The sequence below is a fragment of the Aquila chrysaetos genome, chromosome 1 (assembly GCF_900496995.4).
Source record: "Aquila chrysaetos chrysaetos chromosome 1, bAquChr1.4, whole genome shotgun sequence".
Classification (NCBI taxonomy): Eukaryota; Metazoa; Chordata; class Aves; order Accipitriformes; family Accipitridae; genus Aquila; species Aquila chrysaetos.
In genome coordinates this window covers 46406500-46424748 of record NC_044004.1, presented here as the reverse complement: position 1 = coordinate 46424748, position 18249 = coordinate 46406500, and the positions used below count along the sequence as shown (strand labels likewise).

Genomic DNA, 18249 nt, shown 5'->3' with positions numbered 1-18249 from the left:
ATCTGCAGGAGAATGGAATTTTTAGAATGGAAGTAGAACAGAAGTAGGTGTGATTAATTTCCAAGTTAGTCATTCTTGTGCTGGGCATACTTCTTTTACAGTTGCAGAAACCTATCAGCTGCCTAGATTCAGTTTGTACTTTGGATGGTGCATTTGAGTGCTAATGTGGGTGAAAAAATTCTCAGGAAGGTCTGCCAATGGAGGCTGCCACTCAGAGACAGAAATACTATTTAACAAATAAAAGCAGAACATACAGGGGAAGAAAAGGGGGTTGCTGAAAAAAATATGTAGGGAAGAGAGGTAGTGATCTTTAGAAAGATATCTTTGAAATAATTTTCAATGTAATGTGAACAAAACAGAGTAAACCCAATTTATGCAAATTGCATATTATTACACTCTGTGTAATGTGTATATTACACCAGTGAAGACTCTGTGCTCTCATCACTACAGTAAAAATTTTGTCACTGATTAGAGTGAGATCAAGATTTTTTCAGTAGTCCAATCTGGAGTCATTTACAGCTACTGTGAGACAGCAGATGCTCTCATCCTTTCACTACTCTGTAACTCTCATCTGTTAGTGTGACCAAATTAACTCTGAAGAGCACTTTGAAACTCACATGCTTATCCAGAGATTATGCATGATGGCATTCCGGACAAATTCACTGAATACAATGCAGAATTATTACCGCATGTATAGAAAAACAGTTAAAAATATTAGTAAAGAAATATATCTGAATATGGTTTCCCATGTTTAATTTTCTAAAGACCAGCAGAGACCATACACAAAATTTTCAAAATTAAACCCTTTAAAATATTTAGTTGTAAAAATTAACGTATAATAATACATTAACAATACAATAACATTTTGTAAATGTTATTGGTATTGTTTTAAATTTGCAAATTAACAGGGAAAAAGTGAAAAAAGACCTTTCTCTAATCCCATATCAAGTCTGGGAGATTGCTTTTCTTCCTTAAAAAATAAAATGAAAAGAGGCCATTAGATGTTCTGTATTTGTGTTTTTAAAATCAAAGCTTTATAATATTCTATTAAGGAAAAAAAAAAAGCATTGAGGTCACTTTACCAAACATTCAGAAATACAGCATGAAATCAAGTCAAAGCTGTATCTGCTTAAATGTTAATGTAAGAAAGATTGTGATTGTGTGCCAACAGAGCTGCACAGGAAGATTGTTTCACTTTTGTTACTTTTAAATAGAATCTATAAAGAATAAAGTTTCATGACAATGTTCTTTCAGCCATTCTTTTCTTATTATTTTAAAAACCAAAGGCTTCATTTTATAAGCTGTTGCAGGATATATAAACATCTCACCAACTGTTGATATTTCCTCCTGCTATTTAAGAAATGAACTGTAATTCAGGGATAATATGCTTTAATTGGGGTACATGGTGACCACAATACAGTACATGGTGTCTGATATGTTTTTGCATGCCAAAGTCCATTTGACTATGCAATTATTTGCAGGCAGGCTTAGAACTTTCAAATTATCCAAAGGAAATGATGCTGGTATATGTTTTGAAGTGACTGAAGAAAAATAAAACTAGTTTTGCAAGATGTTGGGAAATTTGGTATGTTTGGGCTTATTTTATGTCTTTTTTAATAGTAAGACCAATTTGGACACATGTAAGCAAAATACACAAACCTAAACAAAATAAACTTCTTGAGGAAAAACAGATATATTGACGAAGAATGAAAGTTTTAATGACAAAGGAAATAAAGGATTATAATGGACATATAAAAAATGCTCTACTAATGTACTAGCAAATGGAAAAATAAGACTTTAAATTTACATTTCATTAAAATGAATCAGTGTATAAAAGCACACAATTTTGAAGAGTAGAAAAATAGTGGTTTCAACAGTTTGGTTAGCCTTGTTTATCACAGGCATACGGTAATATCAGCAAATGACTGTGGAATTCATGACACTTTATTCTCCTATTCTTCATATTTATTGGGATATAACTTTTGGAAGTGAGGCCATAAATGTTTCCTTTACCTACTAAAAGACATGTCTTTGTTTTTTATTCAATAGCTATACTGCCATTAAAACAATGAAATGCCTAATATCTGCGATGTATAGATGAGTATGTGCAATAAAGTATGCACCATGAATTATAATTTACCTAATCATGCAGCAAGCTGCTTTTTAGGATAAAGTTTGCATCAAAGTAGAGCTAAGGTAAAGATAGAGTATGTGACGCATGGTTGAACTCAAATGCAAAAAAAAAAAAGGAAATGATACCTGAAAGTGCAAGAATAAAATCACATAAAAAGTATTGCTTAATAAAAAAAATTAAACGTCACATAAATAATAGCATTCAGTTTACTTGGATATTTAAGCAGTAGGATTACTTGAAGGATACTTGCTATTGATCTATTTCTGTTGAAAAATGTAATGTCACTCTTATTTTCTAGATAATTTTAATCTCATTTGTTTTAGGAATTGCCATACTGGACTAGACCAGAGGTCTGTCTAGTCCAGTATTTTCATTCTGAACTTAGGAAGGATATTGTTTACTGTATCTGTAGCTACAGGAAAAAAAAAAAAGTGTGAGAATTTTTGGTTCGGTTCATCTCAATTTATAATGTTTTTTTTCCTTTCTATTCCTCTAGGTTTTAAACCGATTTCTGCTGGGTACAAAGCTTTTATCCTTAGTCCTGAAGTTTTATACATATTCCAAAACAAAGGTTATTGATACTTGTAAGAATTCAGGATTTTCATCAGATGCATATGTTCTTTTTGGATCTCTGAGATTTTGACCTCAGCAACTTTCAGGAACAGTGACTTCTGCTGTGTTGAAGAAAAAGTATTTATGATTAATTTACCACCCTTGAATTGAATTTTTTCCTGTCCGCTTATAACAAGAAATAGAGATCAGGAGCTCCCAACCATTTCCAGACTATCAGTCCATAGGTTTTTTATTGTGATGGGTATACAAGATAAGAAAGAGTAACCTTTTTCTATCACCTTTTTACGTAAAACAGTTCCAACCTTTTTGAGCATTTTTCCATCTTTTGATCCTTTCTCTGAGATTTGAACTCCCTTTTCTGAACCTCTGCCAGTTCTTTATAATTTTTTTTTGAAACACAGTGATCAGTGCTGTGCATATTATTCTGGAGGAGATGGCATTTTAGATGGTTATATGGTCATTTCTTGACTGTAATGGCACATTGCACAATCAGTGTTTTTTATTCCCTCCTTTTCTCTTTCTTCATTGTCAGTTAGTTTGGAAGGCACAGTGTAACTTGCTCCAGACCCTGCATATAAGTACCAAACAGAAACTGAAAGGAGATATGATCACTTTTTTTTATTTTCTTGCTCCATATCAGGGTTGCATTCAATTACTGCTGTCTTTAAAGGTTTCTGACCCAGCTAGAGAGAACATCCTCTCCTTCGATATATGATTTGGTTTGGGGAGAAGTGCTGGGGTGGTGGCTGGGGTAAGGGCTTGCGCCGCTTTCCTCTGAAAGAGTGGAGCTACGCAAGGGGTTGGCAAGGACAGATGCCACAGAAAGCCTGTCGTTCCAGTCGCACTGAGAAACCCTCTAGTTGCCTGTAGCTGGTTGGTGTGGCAGTCTCTAATTTGCTGCCCAGATTAAACCTATAGCCAGATTTAGGGAAAAGAAAGAAATTTCCCTTATGCCAGGCTGTTTTACTCTGTAGTGTTTTATATGATCTTGTTTCAGGGATCCTCTGGGTATTTTCACCAAAAAGTTTCATTCTATTGCAGGAACTCAAGATGTAGGCAGTATTCTTAATCGCTGCAGGCTTTCTCCTCTGGCATCTTTTCATTTTAAAGGCTTTTGATCTTTTATATTAAAGGCCCTATTCTGTGATCAGATGCTGAGGCATGTTTTGTGCATTGAGGGGTGTTTTACAACTTGTGGACTAGACGCTGAAGAATTCTGTACTACCTGTGTATCAGATGTATATCTGGATATATACCAGCTCTGTATCTGTTTAACTTGGTGGAAGTGGCCTTAAAGGACCACTACCTTGTAGCCTGAGTTCCTAAGTGTGTGTGGAAGGGGAAGAGGGAAAAGCAGAAGGGATGGAGAGAAGATACAGGGAAAAAGAAAAGATGCAGCAAATGTGAGCGAAACTGCATCCTTAAGATTGGGTGTTTGCTGTATTGGAGGGTATGGCCTTAGACAAGAATGCTGACTTCAAAGGCTATGCATGGATTTTACTTCAAGTAGTCAGAATATGGCCTGAGATTTTTCTCTCCCTGTAGCCCATGTTCTAGGCTACAGAATATCTTTTTCACTGTCTTGTCCACTTACTTATAGAAATGTTATATGGGTTTGGCTTCCAGTTGTACTCTAGGATTTTTGTGGTTTTAAGACTCCAGTTTGTCCATGTACTTCTTAAATTGAATTTAGGAAACTAAGTCAGAGATACAGATTTCATTAAAGGGAGCAAGCAAGTAAAATTCAATGTTTCAGTGCTGTGGAATTTAAATCCCTCTTAGATATGGATCTAAGATCTGTCTCAAATATAAAGGCTTTCCATAAAAAATGAATTTTTCATGAATAGTCATAACTGGAAAAAAAAGACATGGAAAAAATACACACATAGAACCAGATTTCTCTACCTCATTAAACAACAGAAATTACAGTCCAGTCAAAATATTTAGTTCAAAATGATCCTACAAATTTGGAGATTATCTAAATACGAAGTGTAAAATTCAGGCTGCTATACTTTGAGAGCTTAGTTACAGGTTCTTTCAAATTATTTCTTCACTCTTTAATGTTTTATGATGTAGGTCACCTTGGGAAATATATCTTTTTTGGATGTAACAACAGTATTTCAAAGATGCTTTAAGAATTTTATTTGCCATCTGTTTATTTCTGTACTTTTGGACTGAGAAGCCAAGATGCTGAACATGCAGTACACACACAAGCCAGGTAATAAAACTAGCTTGCTTTTTTTTTTTTTTTTTTTCATTACAGTTTTAGCTTTGTTTGTTTCTGAAGTACTAAGCAGGTCATGAATTCTAAAATCTAATCTTCAGTAAGTGTTAGTAATGAGAGAATGCAGCAGAGAGGCATGGCCTCTTCCCACAAAGTTTTATTTTGTTTATGAATTAAGTCATATGAAGTATGGAATCTGAGATAAGGCATGAAATTTTTAGGTGGTGCCAGCTGGCATAGCTCCATTAAAATCAATGGAAATACACCAGGTTTCACCACCAGCTTGTGACTCGCTCCCAGGGGAAATAAAATGGTTAATATGAATGTTTCAGTCATGAGCCTTTTAGATCAAACTATTGACACAGCAAGGACAGATGCTGGTATTCAAAATCGAAGACAATTTGAGATATTATATTTTGGATTTGAGAGAATCCATAGGTTTGCTGTCTATCATCCAGTATTGCTTTCACCCTGACTCATATTTGAGCTAAGTAGAAATTAGCTGAATAATGTGAAGTTTCTTGTGTCTGTGGAGTAAACTGTGGGCTGCTGCATAGCATTAGGATGAAATCTAGCTTTTGTTAAAGACTCAGGCAAAGAAGGGGAAAATCAAATCTTTCCCCCTTCATTCCTCATGAGACACATATTGACTTGTACTACCGAGTCCTTGTCAGCAATATGACTATTGACAGATGCTGTAACTACTAAGTTCAGTAAAACCATTTAAACTGATAATATGCACGTCATTTTCTGTCATTTTACTGTAAGGTAGGTGTGGGATGCCATTTTTCAAACTGAATGTGACAATAGCAATGGTCAAATCCATATGTGAGGGTACCTGAGCGGGCTTGGAAAGAAAGGAGAGCAGCTTTGGATTTTTCTAGAACCTCTTTCAGATTTTAGAAATTCCTACTATGAGCTCAGGAAGCCCCCAAGCAAACAAAATCTAGAATAAGAAGCAGAAACACAGCTGATTTATCTGAAATTAAGAGAATCAGAGAGGCCGTTTTTTGGCTTTCCCTGCAGGTTTGTGTACCTTTCCCTGCACTTGTCTGCCAACACTGACAAGTTTACAGCATTATGGGTGAAAGATCATCAAACTAGGTCAACAGTGCAACACTATAAGTGTTAGATAAAAATACATATGACCTATCTACTCTCTCTTCATTTATTATAGCTGTGATTTTGAGTATCACTGTTCCTTGTAAAGTCCTTGTGCATGGTGGTCTCTGGAACACAAGTTAAGTTTTCCAGGAGGATAAGTTGTTAGTAATGATGAGTATGTATCTGTAATTTTTCCATGGGCTTTTGCTTCCTCTGGTGCAGGGGTTGTAAGCAGAGGAACAACTGGAAATGTTAACTGCTAACTCTACAATGCCTATATTTGGAACTTTTTAAAAGGTTGCTGTTATACAGAGTCAAGAGTTTCATGTGTGTCAGTAAACTATAATAATTATTATTGTGAATAATATAGGAAGTTAAACAGCTTGAGTTATGTAATTTGACAAAAAAAAAAGTATGCTACTGATGTATGCTGGCTTATTTTTTGTTACATGAATTGTCTGTGGTTTTTTCACAAGTTGTAAATTTCAAATGTAAAGTGCCAGTATAGCAAAAAGCATTGTCAAAATAGGGAAAGGAAGTGGATTCTTGTTAGCTTTCAGTGATATTTAGGCTGTTACATGTTTTGGTTTTTTTTTTTTATGACTGAATATGGGAATATAGCTCTATGTCTGGATGTAAGTTATCCAATATATTTTAAAACGTAAATTTAATAGTCTACTTAAGATATATTTTTTCGGAGAACTATCTCTTTTGATTAGTTTTTAATTCTGAGAGCGCCAAAATTTTCCTGTCTATCTTCCTTACAGATTTTTCATTAAAATTTGTAACTGAATTGAAAGGATTTAATTATTATGGCCATTGCAATATTGGTTACAGCTATGTTGTAACAAAGTTTTAACTTAACAATCATGATATCATTTTCCATGATAATTATAATGAGAATCATTGATTGGCCAAAGGTGAAATAATTTATGGGGATTTTATGTTTTACTTGGCAATTTATTCATGAAAAATTAAAAAAATAAAACATGCTGCTTTAACTTTCCTCTTTAACATCTAGATGAGCAGGGAGAGAAAAAGCAAGTATGAGGCAAAGCAGAATTATCTTATCCTTTCACTGGAAAACAAGAGTGATAGACCTTTATGAATCCTGCTCACACAAGATGTGAAAGAGAGTTTTATTACATGGATGGCCTGGTTTCTCCATTTACATTACCCTTGGATCAGTGCACAAGCAAGTTTCTCACTTTGGAGCTTTATTAATGAAGCTATTGTTAAGCAAGTAAGCTCAACTGTTTTCCTTCCAAATGAAAAAGGGAACAGTTCTGTGGGCTAAGATTTGCCCTCCAGGTAGGCACCTGAAATCTCACCAAGTTACGACTCTACCCATTTTAACTATAACAATGGGGATGAATGGACTTTAAGCTGTTTCAAAATATGCCCCATTAACTTTAATATGTGCTAAACATTGTAGCAGAATTTTAATTTTCTGCCTTTCAATATAGCTGTACTTTTCCCAAGGATGAGGCCTCTCTGTTGAAGAGATTATGGGCACTAGAAGGCTATCAGTTTTATTTTTCTTGAATTCTTAAACTTATTGCAATCATAAGTTCATAGGATATTTCAGACTGGAAGGGACCTCACTGAGCTGTCCTCATGCAACCTCCTACCTCGTGCAACCTCCTACTCAGAGCAGTCTCAGCTATGAGGTGAGACCAGGTTACTCAGGTCTTGAAAACCTTATAAAAACTTATAAGAACAGAATAAGAATGGTAAGAACTTGTAGAAATTATAAATCCACAATTATTAGATTAGGGGTATTAGAAGGTATATTTTTTTTTAATTCACTTTAGTACCTGTTTATGGACCTGTTGTCTTTAAATTTGTCTAATTTTTTTTTTAATCTGCTGCCTCCAAGAGCCTCCTGAGGCAACAGATTTCAGAAGTTCACTTGCTGCTGTGTACAGACATCTTTTCTTTTACCTGTTTTTAACTGATCTAATAAATCCATTGCGTGCTGGCTGGTTCTGTTGTGGACTTGTTGAATAAATAGTTCTGTGTTCACTCACCCTTGTGATTTTACAGACCCTCAAGCATACCCCATCATCCTTCTCTCCGGATGGAGGAATCCCAGCCTTTTTCATCTCTCCCTGTAAGGTAATTACTCATTCTCTGTACTCTTCTAACTCCATGATGTTTTTCTTGAGGTGCAGGACTGCCCACGGTACTCAAGATGTTTGTGTGAAAGAGGCTGCTTAGACATCCCTTAATGCCTAAGTCTGCCAGAGGCAAATGTGTAAACTGCAGCTTTAAAATGATGGTAATAGAACTGAAAGGAACTGTGCAGTTTTGGTATAACAAAAAAGCTGTTGATCTTAATGGTGGTTGGTTGAAACTAATAGCAGAAGGGTATGGTTTGCTAGGTACGCACTGAGGATGGCTATATAAAATCACAGTGAGATGAATGAGGAATTACTTGACTGACTGATGAGATACCTAGACCAGAATCACAGTCCATGGCAGATGTTTGGCTGAAGATCTTTTTAAGATCCTGGAGGACACCTGATGGCACCACTGACTGCTGATGGGTGGAGAGAAGAGCTTGCTATAGCCTTGAGCTTGAGGCAGAGAAGCTGTGTATATGGACCCTGGTCTATATCGGTAAGAGTGTCTCCAGGGGTCAGAGACAGTTTTCTAGCATCATGAGCATGTGTACCCTCTTCCAGCCACCCATCAGGCAGTGTGCAGGAGCATGACATCCCTGCCATTGCTACATGGTATGGCTGGTGACTAGGGAGATAATGAGTGCTGTAGGAATGGGTCAGCTAACATGGCCTTCTCCCTGTGTAGTCATGATTTTTAACATGGCCTTCTCCCTGTATTTTTTTTTTAGAAATAAAACTACACAGGAAGTTATTTTAAAACTGCTTGAATTTCTACTGAAAACACACACGAACAGTAATTTTGGTTTCATATTTGCTTAGCTTAAATGTCTTCCATTTATAAATTACAATAGTGGCAGAGCTCTACCACAGGGAAAAAAACACAACCCTACTCCAGAGTATGTCGCTAATGTAAGCATGAGTTTTAATACTGCTTGTGTGTAATTGAAGCATTAGAAATAAGATTAACAATACTAGCTCTAGAACGTTATTTTATACAATAAGGGTTGTTTGTCAACCCATTCAGTTGCTAATCTGTGCAACTGATTTATCAGTACCCAGTTTATCTGGATGTATTGCTTGCTTTTGGACTGATCTTTTTAATTAGTTTTTTGTGTGTGTGTAACTGGTTCAATTCTATCTTGGGGTTTTTTTTTTGCTTTGTTTTGTAGTTGGTTTTTTTTGTTTGTTTTAAATAATGTGTTTATTTGTATGCTGTATTTGTATGCTGAATTTGTTTTGCTTGTTCTCTTTCACTGCATTGTTGAGTGTGGTTGTATTGTGATCATTAATGAGTTACTAAGTGTCCATGATAGTAAGTAATTAATATTTATGAAGCTGAGTGTTACACTAAGAGTAAGGCAAGGACTTCAGAAAGAAAATGAAAGCAGGACAAGGCTTTATATAGATTTCAGGACATCTGTGAATGACTTACAAATCCACACTCACTGTTTATCAGGACGGGGAACTTAACTAGGGTATGCTCTACATCGCATCATACCCTTGCATTTGTTTCCTTTCTGGCACAGGAGAACGTAAGGCTAGGAGATGTGGCTGGTACTTGCTTGAATGTGACAGGGAGCTGACAGATGCTCTCAAGGTCTGCTAGACAAATATTCCTGCCTGTCTTGTTCACACTGTTCAGTTATGAGGATAGGAGACATTCCTTGTAAGAGAAACAGGTTAGTACACCTAATTAAAATTGCTAATTTAACTGAGCAGTCAGAAACAGGCTGTTTCCCCTACTTTAAGTCATCTGTGCAGCTTCTAAAAACACAGCTAAATGGCTTTTTCTCTTAAACCTTCTGAGGGAGGTACTAGTCCTGGCTTTCAAGATTCATATTACCTCAGCAAATATATTCCTGTGCTGCAATAGCTGAACATAAGCTAAGGGAAATGGAAAAATATGTAAAAGAAGTTTTGAAAGTTAGAAGCCAGGTTTGATTCATGTAAGTAATACAAGTTTCCTCAGAACTGTAGTGACTTATCTTAGCTGGAATGGGAGAATATTGTTTTTTAAGATATAAACTAAATCATGTTACATGAAACTATTTCCTGGTACCTGTAAAGAGGGTACCAGCAGTGATTTTATTGACAGCTGTTCTACAAGGTTTTATTTTTAACTACCTGCTCAGTCATCACAAGGCCATTCAGTGGAAAAAGTGGCTGTAAAATTTTTGTGATAGCTCACATTTATTTTTGCTCGATGATGGAAATAATGAGTTATTTTCATTAAAGATTCATGTGAAAATATGTATTCTGTGTGGAAACAGTCAGGTTTCTTATTTAGATCTCTCTATATTCCTCTCCTCAGAAAACTTTCTGGTCAGAAACTTTCAAAGTTGATAGAACTCTGAGAAACATGTTGCTTTGATAAAAAGAAATATGTTAGTAACCGTAAGAGCAATATGAGAAGAACTTCTGGTGTCAACAAGTCTCCAATCACAGGCAAAAGAAATCATTCTGAGCAAACTCATCACTACATCTAGTTCTTCTAGGCTGACACTGGAAATTAAGGGGCTGAGTCATCCTTTCTTTCAAATTCTGCTGAGATTTTCTTCAAATTAGGTAAGACATGATTCAGTATACATTAGTGCCAATTTACCAAATGTTTAGTTATGCTATTTACTTATGAATGTTCCTTTTAGGGAAGCCTTTAGAGATGCAGTATCTCACTTTCATTTCAGTCCTGGGGGACAGGGAGCAACTCGTGCATAATAACTATCAGTTTCATAAAGCTAATGAATTCACACTGCTTGTAAATAATAATTGTGTATCAAATGTGAAAATATGCAGTAGGAAATTAACAATTTGTAAAAGCACTGACAAGATCCCTGAAAGAGAAATATAATTCATTTTTATAAGCAACATTTTCAAGTGGCTCTCTACTTCTGCTCCTTTTAGATGAGATAGGAAATAGTAACCTCCCCGAGACAATTGGGTGTTATGATATATTAGCAGATTACAAAAATATAGTGAGGAAACAACCTATTAATCTCCTAGATTCATCTGTGTTGGTTAGCTTCCTCTCTCTTCCTGCATTTAGATTATGTGTTCATCACTATCCTAATTCTTTCTTATGTGCACTAGATACTTTTAACATGATGTTTGAAGCAAAAAGTTTAAGTAATGCTATTTTGGTAAAAGTTCTGAGAAGTTCTTAGATTTTTAACTCAGTTTCACTGTGTTTGTATTACAAAAATCTTAAAATACGTTCAGAAACAGCTTCAACGCATTTTGACTTTATGCAACTGGGGGCAAAGGTTTCATTCCAACCTTCTGTTAGCCTCATTTTGGTACCATTGTAATAAATTATGTCAGTCTCTAAGTGTATCTAAAGTGTCATTACACAGGCTAGAAGTCAGTTAGAGTGAAGTGGTACTCTGGCACATCTCTGCCATCAACTCTTCACTTATATTTCATTGCCACAAGAAGTGGATGTTGTAGTGACATCTGTGCTGTCAACACACCATTAAGGGATCCCCTTAGCTGCTAATCCAGAGATGTTTTATAACTCCTTTGCACGTTTGTACTGTGCAGCATATCAGGGTAAAGATCATAATGTTTTTCTAAAACAGTGCTTAAGCACTTTAAAATGGGCAATGGATATATTTTCTCTAGTCATTATCTTCTCTTCAGTCAAACAATATCATAGTTCCACTACTGTATTGTAATACTATTTTATAATAAATATTATATCCACAACACTCTACCAATAAATATTTTATGAGAAAAGCTCATATATATAGCTCTTTTGCCACACAGAAACAGAAAAAGACCCCTAGTTCCCTAGTTCAACATGTTTAATCTGGCTCCTAATCAATAAATAAATTGCCTCGTACCTCACAATCCCAGCAAAAGTAATGGTACTCTGTAACCTCCTTGCAGCAGAAAAAACTTCCTCACTTGGAAATACACTCTAATCATATAAAGACAAGGAAACCTTTAACAGGAAATTTCAATGTAATCATAAAAATGTGAAAAATATGGGAATGATATGTAGCATGTATGCATGGACAGAAATTTCCCCTTATACAAAAAGCTGGCAGTATTTCATAGAACACCCCTGCCCTGAGTTGATGAGAAAGTTTCTCAAGCAACAGTTGCCTGATTGCGTCAACTCCTGCACCAAACATTCCTCAGACTCTCAACAAATAACTAGTCATAATCTACGGGTATTCTTAGCAGGCTTTTATTAGTGCCCAAAGTACCTTCTACCTTCTTTTGACTCACCAGCAAAATTTGTTAAACCAGGGAATAAGTAAGTAACTGAATAGCAATACATCCATGCAGCAAACCCCCTTGTGCTGTGGTTCACTTCCTTTATTCACAGTAAATTTATTAATCTTCGGTAGCACCTCATCAAACTCAGCATAGTTTTCAAAGTAAGAATACCTTTGGTCAGATCCAAAGAAATGTTAGGACACCTAACCAATCATTTATTTAACTACATTACTCAGAGCAAAAGTTAAAACCAAAGATGTACACAGAGACATTTCAATTAAAAAAAAGAAAAAAGTTTATCGATTTGGTGTACTTCTAGGATTGCTGGAATTAAAAATTGGGAACAAAATGGCTAGTAATTACTTTACTTACATTGTTCCTGCCAATGCACTTGAATAGGTTTCTTTTGATAGTGTCCTTTATTCAACTACTTTCTTTCCCTTGTTGCTTTTGGTGATGTTTAGAGCAGAGAGGATGAGAAGGAGACAAAGAAAAATGGAAATCAAGAAAATGAAGACAAGGAAGACTCACATGTAATGCCTGATATGGTTTTCAGACATAGCTTTGGACTTGGCTAGACTTCAAAGTAAAGATTTCTCTGTAGAAATAAGTATTCAAAAGTCACATTTTTTGCCTACAGAAAGTCCCTAATGATGGTTACCATAAATTCAGTTTATCTGATTGAATTGGGCACTGGCCCTGAGTCATTTCCCTGGCAAAGGGGACAAAATTGTCTCATTTGTGGCTACTTCTATGTTCATTTGGCACTATTGGCAATTCAGTGTAGGCTGAAGCAATCCTGAAACTCTTCTATGTAATTTTCCAAAATCTTGACTAACTTTATGACTGGGGACCTGAACAACTGCTACAGAGCAACTGTTGTCTCCCTTGTGAGTGCATGAACCAAATTATAAATGAAAAGTTGGGCTATGAAATTGCATTTTTTTCTCAAAGTAGCCAGAAATGTTAAATGTTCAAATTCATATAATCATTATAGGTAATTTTAAATACAATAAAGCAGATGGTTCAGAACAGAACCAGCTTCTTTGGTTGTTGACTTGCTAAAAGAAAGATGTCTATTGATATTAGTGCAGGAAAATTTTAGCTGTGAAACTTGATTCCTTTGTTTCTTTACTTCTCTCTGCAATTAGGAAAATGTTTCAAAAATTAAACAGTTGTTTTGTATGCTTTCTTGTATCCCAGACAGCTGTTGTGTACTTCGAGCCTATAATTAACAAGTTCCTGTTGTGCTAGAGTCCAGATAACATTATTTTTAGAAAAGTGACTGTCATTAAGAAATGATCCAGAAATATTGATTATAATTTTAGCATTTCTAAAGAGTGGATGTAGTTTGTCTGTAGGTAAAACTACCTTTGAGCTTGATAAGAAAATTAAGAGAAAATTATTTCATTTGTATTTCATCCTGAACTCTGATTGTTCAGCATAAGTGTTAATATGAAAATTTAGCATCAGCTTCAATTTTTATTTTCCTTTTTCCCAGTGATGACATATCCACTGTACACATCTATTTATAGAATGGCCCAGGTTCAGGTTTCTTGTGCTCTTAGAAAGAACGTAACCTTGCAGTTATAGCTGAGCAGTTTCCCATAGAAGCAAAGTAATTTTAGTCTCTCAGAATGGGAGATGCAATTGAAGACCAAGTATTCTTCCTATATAATCTAATGGAAACTATCTCTTGTGTCCTGTTAAGTAGTTAAATAAAAATACATGGCCTCGTCGAAGGACTTCTGAAACCAGTAACTTTCTTCAGATTCCTCCCCTGCCATTTGATAATGACTTGTAAATGTAGAATACTTGTTCCACATGATAAAGACCAGTGGATTGGTGTCTTTCACTTACTGGGAAAAGGCCTTGAAGAAGGTCATAAGTATTGCAGATTTGGGGTTTTTTTGGGTTTAGTATCTGTATATTTCTGGGAGGGAAATGACAAAATTTGAAGTTAATTAGATAATAATGACCACACTTAGGACTTAAAGTGCTTTGTGGTTTATGGAATATTAGTACCACCATTTCATAATTAAGGAAAAATGGAGTGGAGTTATCTGCCGAAGGTTACTCTGAAAGTTAGTGATACTTTTACAAAAAGAATCCAAGCTGTGCAGCCTCTGTAGATCACACTATGTGAAAAGCAATGAGAGTCTAGAATATCTTGTTATTCCTGCTTTTCACTGAGCCGTATGTGTGCTATTACAAATACTATATACAAATCTGATACCCTTCCCAGTGGAGCTTAAACACTTCAATGGACTACATGAAGAGAGAGGGTAAAGAAACTAAAAGCAATCAGTCTATTTGATTTTATGTCAGTTCCTCACATAGTTATTTAGAAAGATTGGGACATATACAGACATATGAATCTCCCTCTCCTAAGAGGACTTAATCTAGGAGAGTGCCAATATATCATAAACAACTAAGTAGACAGGCTAATTTTACTTGCTTTCAGTTATTGCTTTCCTGAGAAAAGAATTAGGTTCAACAGGTCAGCTGAAAGCATCGTGCCTCAGGGGAGAAAGTTGAGGCAACATGAAGAAAGCAGTAAAAAAAAAGAAAAGAAAAATGGATGAAAGCAAGTAAATAGATAAATAAAAAAGAAAGAATGAAAACAGGAAGTTTCACTGTGGAAGTGTGATGTGGTTTTCCTTCTCTTCAGACAGAAAGGGACAACAGAACTTTGCCTTATTTTGGGGAATGTCAGTGAGTTTGTGTTTGACAGCCAAATCAATACAATCCTTTTTACTACCCTACATTAACATAGTCCTTGAGAAAGGACCAGTGCTCTGTTAGATCACTCAGGAATGAAGCAATGGGAGTGAACAGGTAGTAATGCTCAGTCACGTCCTTCTTCAGACCCACAAGGTCTCTCCGCAGCTCTCACCCAGCAGCATGCATGAAAAAGCTTGACTCTTCTAGAGACTGCACATTGCCCCTTTGGTCAGTTTTCATATGCATCCCTTGCTGCTGCTGGTCAAAAAGATCCCTACCAGTGTTTGGCTACTATTTGACAGTGCCATCATAGGGTGATGGGGAGAAAAAATGGATTAAAAGTCAGACCAGGAACTTTCCTACTGCTTCCCAAAACCCATTTGTACCCATGTACCAGATCTGTCAAATGAGGGTAGGTCTTCAATAGCTTGCACAAAACAGGAAACTCACCTACTCTGGATACCAGTGCTGAACACCATGAAGAGTTAGTTTAGTCATTGCAGAGGTTTTTTGAACAAACTAACACCAGGAGGAAGAATCCTGTGTATTCTCATGAGGGCCAAGAGCTCCTCTTAAGAGTTTGCGCCTCCTCCATTCCTGCAGGTGGCCATCTGGACTCCTAAGGCAAAGGAGGACAGGAGTCTGTATTTCCAGCAGGACAGGATGATAAGTCTAAGAGATCCTTGGACAGAGGACTTAACCCCCAAAATAAACCAGGGAGAAGCATCTAGTGTGAGAAAAGGAAGGGGAATAAAATGCATTCTAGAGTGAAGCGTGGGTCACTTGCTCTTATACCTGATAGATGTTTATCTTCTCCTCTGTTTGTAGTTCCTGAAGCCACTGCATATCTATCTGGATGTGCTAATCCTGAGAGTACCTAAAAGAAGGTGGACAAGGATTACCACACGCAGCTGTCTTTGGTGAGACCTATTTATATGAGAACATTTTTCTCCTCCCACCCTTTCCCCTGCCTCACCAATAACTCCAGCTCAGGCAGCTTTTTGTGTATTTCAGGGCTATTCACTTCGTTTTGCCTCCTTTGGAAGATCAGAATGGACTGCTGCTGACAAGTGAATCCTTTGCAGATCTTCTGCAGAGAGTGGGGTGACGTAGGCCAGGCAGCAGTTTTACTAGCGCTAGTCTGTAGGGCTGTTCCCAGCTGAGCCAGCAACAATCAGGTCAGTCTCTGCCTTGCAGTGATGATTGTGGCAGAGTAGCCAAAGGGAGTTGCTGGGGAGTTCTGGATAATGTGAATCCGAGTGCTTGGCAATAGTGTAAGGTCAGGACCATACATGTGCAGGAACGTACATGTGGGAGATTACTGTAGCTATGTCTGGCTGCCAGCCATTCTGGTGGCTTGTAGCTGAGGAGTTGAAATGCTAAGAATTTCTGATACCATATGAAATCTAGTGAAATGTCTTCACAATATAGAGGAGATCACATACCAATCACGCTGGTGCTACTGTAACACCGCAGTCTGCTAAGAATATGTGAGGCTAGTGTTATGGCCTGTGCCTGTGTCACAGAGATACAAAAAGAAAAGGCAAGCATGAAGATGTGGGATTTCTGCAAATATTTCATGAAAATGTGGTTCTGTTTCACAGCTTTCTGTATAAGTTGGCAGACTGATACAGAATTAAGTGGGGATGCTGCTGAGGCTTGCGGCAACAGCAAAGAGAAGCAACAGCTAAGGGACTTATTTCTCAATAATGAATGAGGTGAGGTAAAATAGAAGCTCAGGATTTGGGGATTAAATGCATTAGAATTATTAAGTTATTAATAATCTATGTCTTTGAAAGCTGAGAGATCATCTTACATTTATATTAAAAGGTTTGTTACATTATACTCTAAAATGTCATGCTGTGTAATTGTGAAGGGAAAGGAACTGGAAGAAAATCACTCATAAAAGAGTATTTCTAAAAATATATTTCTGTAACTTAGGTAAAGAAAAATATTCTGGATATTTAGTGAGGGGGAAAAGGGGTGGGAAACGGACTCCTAAAATGAGAGTTAATAAGTGACGTTATACAATGGACTGATTTTTATGGCTCAGTTATAAACCTTTGAAAGCAAGGGTTTAGAGAGTAAGTGCTGACACTATCTTAAACACTGTAAAACATTCTGTAATGGTACCAGATTCCTGGGATTTCTTTATGTATCTTTTTTTTTAATAGCTAAGCCTTTTGAAAAGAAATAGTACAGATTATAGTAAGAACTACAGATGAAGAAAGGTAGCTTTTTGCTCTAGTATAATAGGTGTCAGTACTAAAGATTATTGACTTTCTAGCAACATACTGTAAGAAACCATAATAAAAGTCCTGACCTTCTGCAGTTCAGTTAAAACCCTCAAAGTGAATTACACTTAAAAAAAAAAAAAAAAACTTTTTAAAAATAAAAGCTACTTACTCAGTTACTTGAAATAATTCTGCTGACTATTGATTTTTTTTTTTCTCATTATGTTCACATTCTTCTCTTCACTCACAAGAAATGAATTCTTGGTTCAGAAATGAAATATCTGTAAGTGCCACATTTCTTAGAGATGAGTTTCTGTGCTTTTAGTTAACCATAATCATTCCATCCATGCACCAAACTTATAATATTACTTCTAGTTGTAAATTCATAAATTTGAGTCAGATATTACATACACAGAAACTCTAATTTATTGTCATGAAACTGATCTGATCTTTTGTCCTTTGAAAAAAAATCTTAGTAGGTAAGGATTTTTAGACATAAGATCATACAAAACAGCTGGGGTTTTTTTTGGTTTTTTTTTTTTTGCTTTTCAATGTTGCACGTTTTTATCTATTGCTATTCTATTATTGGTAAGTTATTACTCTAAAAACCTCATTGTACTATGGATAACACAATCTTTGTCAAGTTTAAACTTGTCTACATCTGCAAAGTTGATCCTTTCTTAAGATTATCACTGGGAACTGTTCCAGGAACTCCAATAAGATGAGTAACTTCTGATTCACGACAGCCTCAAGCCTTTCTACAGGTAGCGTGGGGAGCTGTGTAGAAACAAAGAATGATTATTATCAACCCTTCCCATTCTGCTGCAGTAATGACTGATTCTTCCCAGCCTGGGATGAGCATGTAACACCTTTTTTAAAAGCAAGGTGTCTCCTTTTAAAGAAGGAACT

At 36.1% G+C, this 18249-nt stretch overlaps 1 long non-coding RNA gene across 1 annotated transcript; it reads left to right on the top strand.

The window, feature by feature from the left end:
- The first annotated feature begins 9718 nt into the window (after positions 1-9718).
- LOC115347389 lies at positions 9719-16237 on the top strand. Its single transcript, XR_003925476.2, has 4 exons — positions 9719-9840; positions 10473-10726; positions 15935-16026; positions 16121-16237. It is a non-coding gene; the product is annotated as an uncharacterized LOC115347389 (long non-coding RNA).
- The last annotated feature ends 2012 nt before the right edge of the window (positions 16238-18249 follow it).